Source organism: Silene latifolia, chromosome X, assembly GCF_048544455.1.
Source record: "Silene latifolia isolate original U9 population chromosome X, ASM4854445v1, whole genome shotgun sequence".
Classification (NCBI taxonomy): Eukaryota; Viridiplantae; Streptophyta; class Magnoliopsida; order Caryophyllales; family Caryophyllaceae; genus Silene; species Silene latifolia.
In genome coordinates this window covers 311,163,033-311,173,005 of record NC_133537.1, presented here as the reverse complement: position 1 = coordinate 311,173,005, position 9,973 = coordinate 311,163,033, and positions in this window count along the sequence as shown.

The following is a 9,973-nucleotide window of genomic DNA, read 5'->3' as shown; positions in this document are numbered from 1 at the left end:
CCAGGTCTCAGCCCACGCCGGAGCTCCTCTCAGCTGACGACCTCCTCGCCCAACGTTGGCCCGTCTCGGGGCCTCCTCCTTCTCGACAGCCTCCTCCTCATGGACCTCATCCCCAACAGCCATCACCGCAGCGGTGAAGGCCTGCTCTAAAGCCTCCTTAACAGCAGCAACGTCTATCTCCATGGGAGTCCTCCCAGAAGTAGAAGCCACGTCACCTGCATCATTAAAGCAAATTTAGGCCGCGTCACGTGACGACAAGCCTTAGTTAAGGGATTTTCGAGCCTTCGGAAACCCTGAAATCGCTCTTTTCTCGCCATCTTTGGCCGTATTCTCATAAACCCGATCACTCATGTGGTAATTTGGGTCAATTCAAGCCTAATTTGAAGCCTAGTTCCGGGTTTGAGTCAAAATTTCGGCAGCATTTCGTTATAACGGCGATTATGCCCTAAAAAGTGTCCTGAAAAAGCCGTCACAAACCAAAATTCCGAGATGGTAGGAAGTTTATCCATTATTCAAGGATCCCAAATATCAAGTTTCATCACAAATGGGACATCCTTAGGCTATTTTCGAAGCAATTTACGGTTTAGCTGTGAAACCGTCTCAAATTCCACTCAAATGCTCAAAACTCAACGAAAATTCGAGACAAATACATGGTTATGTTCCTTATACTACCAATTATCCATTCCTAATGTCAATTTCACAAGGCAAATGCATTTGGGGGAAAAGCCCCAAATTTTCGATCAATTGGGTCATAAACCCTAAGATTTTCGATCCAAAATTGGACAAATACCGAAGATTAATGCAAGAATGAGACACATACCTCGATTAGTCATAATTAAAGCAAGCTTTTGGATCAAACCTTGGCGGAAATGGTGAAGATTTGAGAGAGAAATGTGTGAATTATGTTTCGAAATAATGAGCACAAACCCTTCTGATTATCGCGTTTTTACGCAGGAGATACACTTTGGGAATAGACGCGCGAAAGCGCCGCGCCTCTTCCAAGAGACGCAGCTCTTGCTGCGCCTCTTCCTTGTGTTCCCTCCATACGAATTTTCAAAAATTCGTTATGAGTTCGTTATTCGTGGGCCCATCTTTGGTGCGCCTCTTCCCCGATGCTATTTTATCCTTTTGGTCCGTTTGACGATTTTCTTTCGTTCCGGCCCGCATTTTCCAAGCCAGCAGCAGACTGTTGCACGTTATTTGTTGCTTCCAAGACCATTGCTTGTCACAATGAACATTCGTTCCTTCACAGGTGTTTCGACACGCCTTCGTTATAACGAGAGTAAGCGGATATACTTTCCCTCTCAAGACACGGAGATCAACATTATTTCCTCTCAGCAGTTCCCGCCTGTGTCCTGCTACTCGCAATTACTTCTCGAAGACTACCCAAGCAGTCTTCTCTCAGCAGTTCCCACCTGTGTCCTGCTATTCACAATTATTTATCGAAGACTACCCAAGCAGTCTCCTCTCGGCAGTTCCCGCCTGTGTCCTGCTACTCACCTTATTTAGCTCCCACGCTTGACCTTAGCTCAATAGCTCCTATGCACCTCCGGAAGCGTCTCTCAAGAAGTTTCAGGTATGGTCTCTTCTTATGGCTGGCGAGCCTCCTTACGTAGTCTAATGGACTTTAAACGACCCTCCCTGATAGTCGACTGACTCTAAAATGTTCTCGACGACAGGTCCTTGGCTTAGACCCCTTGAGCCGCCTCACGTCACCATAGTCGTCAGGTTGTAACCTTCGATTGACCTGATGGCTATACTTTGACTTTCGCCTTATCCAAGCCTCAGTCAAAGTGGGGGCTCTATAGATACCTCATTTCTGCATCTCTCGCAAACCACCCGGTGATGATTGGGCCGCATGTTTGCTACGCGGAACGATTTGTGACAGTTCGTAAGTTTATCGTCAAGTGATTGCTCAAATATTAATATCTACCTCTTAGTTGTCATCTACGTGCCGATACGGTCGTTTTGACAGTAATTAGAGTACATTTGGAGTCCGGGCCTAAAACCGTCTTCATTTTCTGATAACCGTTGAATCCCGAGTTAGAATGTTCTGGAATGTTCCGGATATTTCTATTCCATATTTTATAAATATTTCACAATCTTTATCCTTTGGCAAGCAATTTCCCGTAATATTCACATAAAATATTAAGGAAAACCAAATTATTCCGTCCTACCATAACTTAAACACGGAAATTTTTCTTCCGCAGGAGGAAATCACTTGGGAACAGACGCAGCAGGTGCTGCGCCTCTTCCAAGAGACGCAGTGACTGCTGCGCTTCTTCCCAGGTCCTTCTCTGCGTAATTTTCGTATCTTTTTCATATCTTTCCGAGATTCACTTCCAAAGAGTCTCCGAAACCCTAATTCCTTCACGTGATTAGTATAAATAGGAGCCTTCGCTCCTCATATTTCTCACGCGAGTGTCCGCCCTTCTCATCTCCCTTTGCATTCTAGACCTTTGTTCTTACTTTTTGGCGTCTCCATGCTTGAACATTCGACCACGTAAGCTCGGATCCTTCTGAGTACCAGCCTCGTTTGCATGACCGACCAATTTTACCAACTCCACCATAATCAACTTAATTAATCTAATCGTTTTCCTCTCACGAGGGCACTTTCTTTACATTCGCGTCGAGCATCATTAATCGATATCTTAGTCCTTCTCGTTTTGTCAACATGTAAGTCTGAGGGTGTAAATCCTTCTTTTATTATTGTATTTACTTTTTTGTATCACTAATGTAAGGTTTATGTCGAAAATACCAATTAAAACCGATATCTAAAGCCTTGTTTAAAACCTCTTTTTACGGATTTCCAGTAGACAGACGTCGAGAAAAGACGCAACAACTACTGCGCCTCTTCGAAGGAGCGCAGTACCTGCTGCTCCTCTTCGTGAGGCTGCCGCAGTTCCTGCTTCTTTTCTTCTTCCTTCGTCCTCTGTAATTCATTTGTTTGATTTGTTTTCGTTTGTTTTCGTCAATTCTTTGATATAATAGCATCCTAACCTCACATGTATATTAATTATCATCTTTAACACGTTTTATTCATCATAAATCCGACTTAAATCCCAAGTAATCTCATATTTGCGGGTTTTCGTCATTAAAATCAACCCGGGTTATAGAAATTCGATTTGTTCATATTGAGTTTCTGTAATTCGACTCTTTGATATATTCTCATCTGTCTATTGTCATATTCGTCATTGATTTATCGTTAATTCATCATGTTTAGTTTATTTCATTCACCCATGTCACTAATCAATCATTCTTTCATGTAATTAATTCCTTTAACTCCGTCTCATCCGTGTTTTATTGCTTTATGACCCATCAATCACATGTAAATAATCCACTAATCATTTTCATCCGAGTAAATAATTTAATCAATCATTAAATTTACCAATGAGTGTTAACAACACGCAATTCCGGCTTCACAGCCAGAATTCAGGTCAGGAACAGACGCAGCAACTGCTGCGCCTATTCCAAGAGACGCAGCTCTACTGCACCTGTTCCGAGTTGAATTTTGTCCCTGAACTCCGTTTTTGCCTTGACTTAGTTATTTAGCGTACGTATAATTAACTATTATTCGTATTATCACCTTCTGATTTGATCGTTGATTTATTCTTTTATTCGTTTTCTCAAATTATCCGTTTTAAAGGTATTTTCGACATAAATCGCCTAATCCGATGTAATTATTGTAATTTTCATTGTTGTAATTTTCTTTTATTGCATTTATCATATTTCTTGTATCATTTGTATGCTTTCACATGTAATTGAGCATTAAATCCTACTTCGACATTAAATTGTATGGTAAACTACGTGTCTACCGACTTAGTTAATTTTAACATGCTAGGATTAAAACTTGGATGTTGCATTGCATGCATATAGCCGATGATATATCGAGTATAAATGATGTCCCTAATCATTAGTAGAGGCCGTTATCGAGGCGGGCGGGATTAGGTGTTCGATTAAAAGAGCTTCCTAATACGTACCCTCACCCCTTACTCCAGATCTCCATGAGCACCCGTGTTCATTGGCATCCACGAGAGTCATTCTAGACATAGAATGCTAAGGGTAACGATTGCTTAGTGTTCATTTCTTTACTTTGTGTCTAGACATGACACGAGGTATTCGAACGGTTCCAATTTCCTATAAAAATTGGTGGCGACTCCAACAAAAATGCAAACGCTTGTTCTCTTCCTCCCAAGCGTCCCCGTGGGCCCCCCGCTGTCCACACCGTGTCAACTAGTTTCGTCGTTTAGCTGTAGCTGAGTGTAGATTTATGACCTTTAGTTTTGGTTGTACGTTTTGGAGTCGAGTCTTGTAACCTTTTCTTTAGGTTGTTTAAATAAAGTTGTTTCATCATGGTTACAATGATGCGCACTACCTCAGGCAACCGAGATGGTAGCACCCTTATATGCTAAGGTGGTCCTTGGTAAGACACTTTGATATATGGGGGGTGTTACAATTAGAAACTGATTATCACACTATATATACTTCTCTAACCATTTTAATCAAAGCCGCGGAAAAACAACTCGCCAAACCGGGCACTCGGTCGAGTAGCATACATACTCGACCGAGTGCACCTAAGGTAGTAGCCTACCTCAAAACACTCGATGAGCCACTCGGTCGAGGACAGCCTACTCGACCGAATCAACTATGCTCTGAAATCTGTGTATTACACTGATGGTATGATCGAACGATTTAAAGCTCGTCTTGTGGTATTGGGGAATCTTCAAGTCAAAGGCATTGACTACAATGAAACATTCACTCCCAAAATCAAGCTAGTCACCGTCCGAACTCTTCTTGCAATTGTCGCCGCTAATAATTGGGATCTCCATCAAATGGATGTACATAATGCTTTTCTCCATGGCGATCTCGGCGAAGAAGTCCAGGTTTTCAAAATGCCAATGATGGGAAAGTATGTCGTCTTCGCAAATTCTTATACGGTCTCTGCCAAGCCCATGTTGTTGGTACGCCAAACTCGCCTCTGCTGTTATCGCATATGGGTTCATACAATGTCCTTACGACAATTCATTATTTTCCATCTCCAAGCCCGACACCGAGGTACATGTCCTAGTTATGTTGATGACCTTGTCATTTATGGAAATAACTCTACTATGATCAACCATATCAAACCTATCTCATTACCTGTTTCCATATGAAGGATCTTGGTCCCTTAATATATTTTCTAAGTTTGGAAATTGCTCGTAATAAAACTGGTCTTTTCATCTCACAAAGAAAATATGCTCTCAACATACTTAGCGAAGCCGGATTACTTGGGTCAAAACCCATATATGTCCTATGGAACCCAATCATCGACTTGCGTTCTCAGATTCTCCTTTGGTAAACGATCTTCAGCCTTATCGCCGGTTGGTTGGACGATTAGTCTACCTTACCATCACCCAACCAGAACTTACTTACTTCGTTCACAATCTTGCTCAATTCATGCATGCACCAAAAATTGACCATTGCCACGTAGCTCTTGAAGTTGTCAGTTATCTCAAAAATAATGCGGGTCAAGGGCTATTATTTAACTCCAACATTGACTTATCTTTACATGCCTATTATGACGGGGATTATGCCACCTGCCCAACAAGTCGACTGTCTCTATCTGCTTATCTCATATTTCTTGGCAGATCTCCGATCTCCTGGAAAACAAAGAAGCAATCCATAGTATCTCGCTCTTCTGCCGAGGCAGAATACCGCGCCATGGCTTACACGGTTTGTGAACTCAAATGGCTCCAGGGTTTATAACAATTTTTTGGCATTACATCTATAAAACCTATCGAGCTCTCATGTGACAGTCAGTTAGTGCTATACATTGCTCGCAATCCCGTTTTTCATGAACGAACCAAGCATATAAAGGTGGATTGTCATTTTATTCGAGATGAGATTCTAAAGAGCATGATTAAACCAAGCTACGTCTACACGTAAAACCAATTGGAAGACATTCTCACAAAGGCTCTTGGACAAATATTATTTAATGAACTTCTAACCAAGTTGAGGGTTTCAAGCTTACACGCGCCAAATTGAGATTAAGAATATGTCATATTCCATACCTGGTAGAGACCGTTGAGAATTTTCATTCATATAGTGTGTGAAATTGTGACATATTAACAAGGGGCATAGGAAGACAAGAGACCATGACTTTGCCTCATACGGTTGTTATTTTAGTAAATTTGACTTTCATGTGTGAAGTGCTTTTCAGATTAGTTTGAAAGCATGAGTCGGTCTTCTTTTCCTGGCCTCGTATAAGACCCCGTAACAATACACCCCACTAAATTTCAAACTTATTAAAAACAAAAAGATTGACATTTATCTTTAGTGTGTATGAAGAAGATGAAATTATGTTTCGTAGTTATTGCATGGATGCTTTTACGGATGATCCACTCATCCGTAAGCTTGACAATAATGTGCAAAAAGAATGAACTAGAAGCTTTGTTAAAGTTCAAACACAGCTTTACCCGAGATTCGCAGAGTCTCATTTCTTCATGGGTTGGTCTTGAATGTTGTCATTGGCATGGAGTTAGCTGTGACAAATGTCACTGGTGATTTTACTAAGCTAGATCTTCGAAATTCAGTATCCTATTATAAAACATTCTTAGTATCTTATGAATTGAGTTCAGCTTTATTGGAGCTAAAATATTTAAGTTACTTGGACTTCAGCTGGTTCAACTTTACTGGGAGTCGGATACCGGAATTTATAGGATCCATGACCAAGTTGAGATACCTAAACTTGTCCAATGCTGGATTCTCTCCTCAAGTTCCTTCACAAACTAGGTAATCTCACAAACTTGATACAACTTGATCTGAGTAATATTGGAGAATACACCCTTTATACACCAGAATCTCTTGAGTGGGCATCTGGTCTTTCGAAATTGCAGTATCTGGACATGGGAGGTATCAACATGTCCCAGGCATATGACACCCTTCAAGTGGTCTTTCGACTTCCTTCGTTTGCGTGTACTCGGCCTATATGATTGTTCGCTACACAACACTCATCTATCATATGTTCGCATAAAAAATACTTCCACTCTCCTACACCTTGATCTGGATATAAACTGTTTTGAAGGCCCTTTTCCATCTTTTCTTGAAAGTATGCCTTTTCTTCAATCGCTCACTCTCCATAGCAATAACTTTAATGGCACTGTTCCAATCTCTCTAAGCAATTTGAGGAGCATTGATTACTTAGACCTAGCACACAATAAGTTTCATGGTGAAATTCCCGCATCTCTTACAAAATTGTCCGCTTTAAAACACTTCGATGTGTCAAACAATAGGATGAGTGGATTGATGCCAAATATGTTTGGACACTTAACGAAGCTCGAGCATCTAGATATTTCATATAATTCCATCCAAGGTACCGTTTCCCGAATTGGTGACCTCTCTGAATTGTCTCATGTGTATGAATTTCAACAATATCAAACTCAACTTGAGTACCAACTCGCACCCAGCACCCTCCCTTTCAACTTCAATATCTTAGTGCTAGTTCTTGTAAACTAAACACTGTGTTTCTCCAATGGTTAAGGAACTAAACACAAATTACATCCTTGGATCTTTCTCATACTGGTATCACAGAAGAATTGCCCCAATGGCTATGGAACTTCACTCATCTTCATCAGTTGCTACTTGCCGACAATAAACTTACAGGTTAACCATCAAACTTATCTCTTAATTTATGATCAATTCCCGTCGGAGTATGTCCAGCTTTCTCACAACTACTTTTCTAATAGGATCTTTGCCACACCATATTAATTGCGGTGGCTGTAATTTGGAGTGGGTAGACCTTCAGAACAACATGCTTTCAAGAACAATGCCTGATTGGCTAAAACATCTGAAAAGAATGGTCTTATTAGATTTGTCCGGAAATTTGCTATTAGGACGGATCTTTAAAGGAGAGAAAGCTTCATCGATTTTAAGTGCGAATAATGTTGGGTAAAATATAAAAATAAGATAAGAACAAATGTATGAGAAGATAAAATATTCATAAATTTTATTGAGAATTTTTTTTGTACATATTTGTTGTATTATAATTGACATATTTATAGTACTACATACAATACAATATTATGAAAAGTAACAAAGTTTCATAGTCACAATGAATTCATCTAACTTTGAGTCATTCTTTCAACATCTCCCCTTGATTTAAATTTACATACTCCTAGCTCTATTCGGAAGAAATCATGCTTTGCTTAAGGAAGTGCTTTTGTGAATATGTCTGCTACCTATTCATTAGTACCGCAGAATTTGAGAACTACTTTTCCATCAGATACAATTTGACGAATGAAGTGGTGCTTGATATCAACATGCTTGGTTCTCGCATGAAAGGGGGGATTTTTACTCATGGGAATGGCAGCCCTATTGTCACAAAAAATTTCAGTGGCTTCTGTTTGTACACAACCAAGATCCGCAAGTGGCTTTCTAAGCCATAAATCTTGACGTGTAGCAGAAGTGGCGGCTGCATATTCTGCTTCCGAAGACGACAATGCTACCGTTTCTTATTTTTTCGAACTCCAAGTTATTGATCCTGAATTAAGAGTAAATATATTACCTGATGTACTCTTACGATCAACCAAACTTCCTGCCCAATCGCTATCACTAAAGCCAATCAATTTCAGCCTTGATTTTTTCGAATACCAAAAGCCAAACTCTACAGTTCCAGCCACATAACGGAGAATTAGTTTTGCTGCACCAAAGTGTTGTTTGGTAAGTTTGTGCAAATATTGGGACACTAAACTGACCGAGTAGGCAACGTCGGGTCTACTGTGTGTTAAATAATTTAAACTACCCATTAAACTTCTGAAATGCGTTGGATTAGCTCCCTCTGTTTCGTCTTCATGTTGCAGCTTCTCATTAATATTCATTGGTGTGGCTCCAACCTCACCATTTAACATATTGAACCTTTTTAATAAATAAATGGAATACTTATTTTGGCTCACAAAAATTCCATCTATACCTTGCTTTACTTCGAGACCCAAGAAATATTATAATAATCCCAAATCCGTCATCTCAAAAGTCTTCATCATACATGACTTAAACTCAGCAACCAAAGACTCGGAAGAACTTATATAAATCATACCATCTACGTAAAGGCAAACTAATAAGAAATCATTGTTACCTTTACTACGTTTGGTGTAGAGGGTTGGTTTACTCTCACTTTTTGTAAATCCCTTCTCCCAAAAGAATAAATTCTACTACACCAAGCATGCGCTGCTTGCTTCAACCCTTTAAGTGCTTTTCTTAATCTATAAACTTTGTCTTCAGAACCATTCTCAATAAAACCTTGTAGTTGTTCCACATATACCTCTTCTTCTAAGTTGTCATTTAAGAATGCAGATTTCCCATCGAGTTGATATATCGGTAAATTTTGTTGGGCTGCAATGGCTAACATAATTCTCATAGTTTCAAATCAACCAACAAGAGAAAAAGTTTCTTCAAAATCGATACCTTGTTGTTGAGAGTATCCTTTTGCTACCAGACGAGCCTTATGCTTTTGAATAGTCCCATCAGAATTGTATTTGGTTCGGAATACCCATTTTAAACCTATCACATTTTTGCATTTCAGATGATCAACCAACTCCCATGTATTGTTCTTTTCAATTGCATTCATTTCTGCTTTCATAGCAATTTTCTACTCGGGTTGTTTCTTAGCATCTTCAAAAAAAGTTGGGTCAGTAACTAAAAGAGAAAAATTACAGGATCTGTAAGTTTCTTCCAGGGACTTGAACTTTTTAACAGGTGAGTCACTGTCACTGCACGTGCCACGTTGTGATCCCTGATTATTGCTTCTTGGTGTTGATGGCGGAGTATTTTCTGGTGAGGATAAGTTTGATGTTGTCTCTGTTTCTAAATTCCCATCTACTTCAGCAATCGGAATATGAGAATTAGTGCCATCTTTGTCGCCATGCCACTGAGAACAAGCTTCCTCATTTAACACAACATTCCTACTGATAATCACTTTTCCACTCACAAGGTTATATAG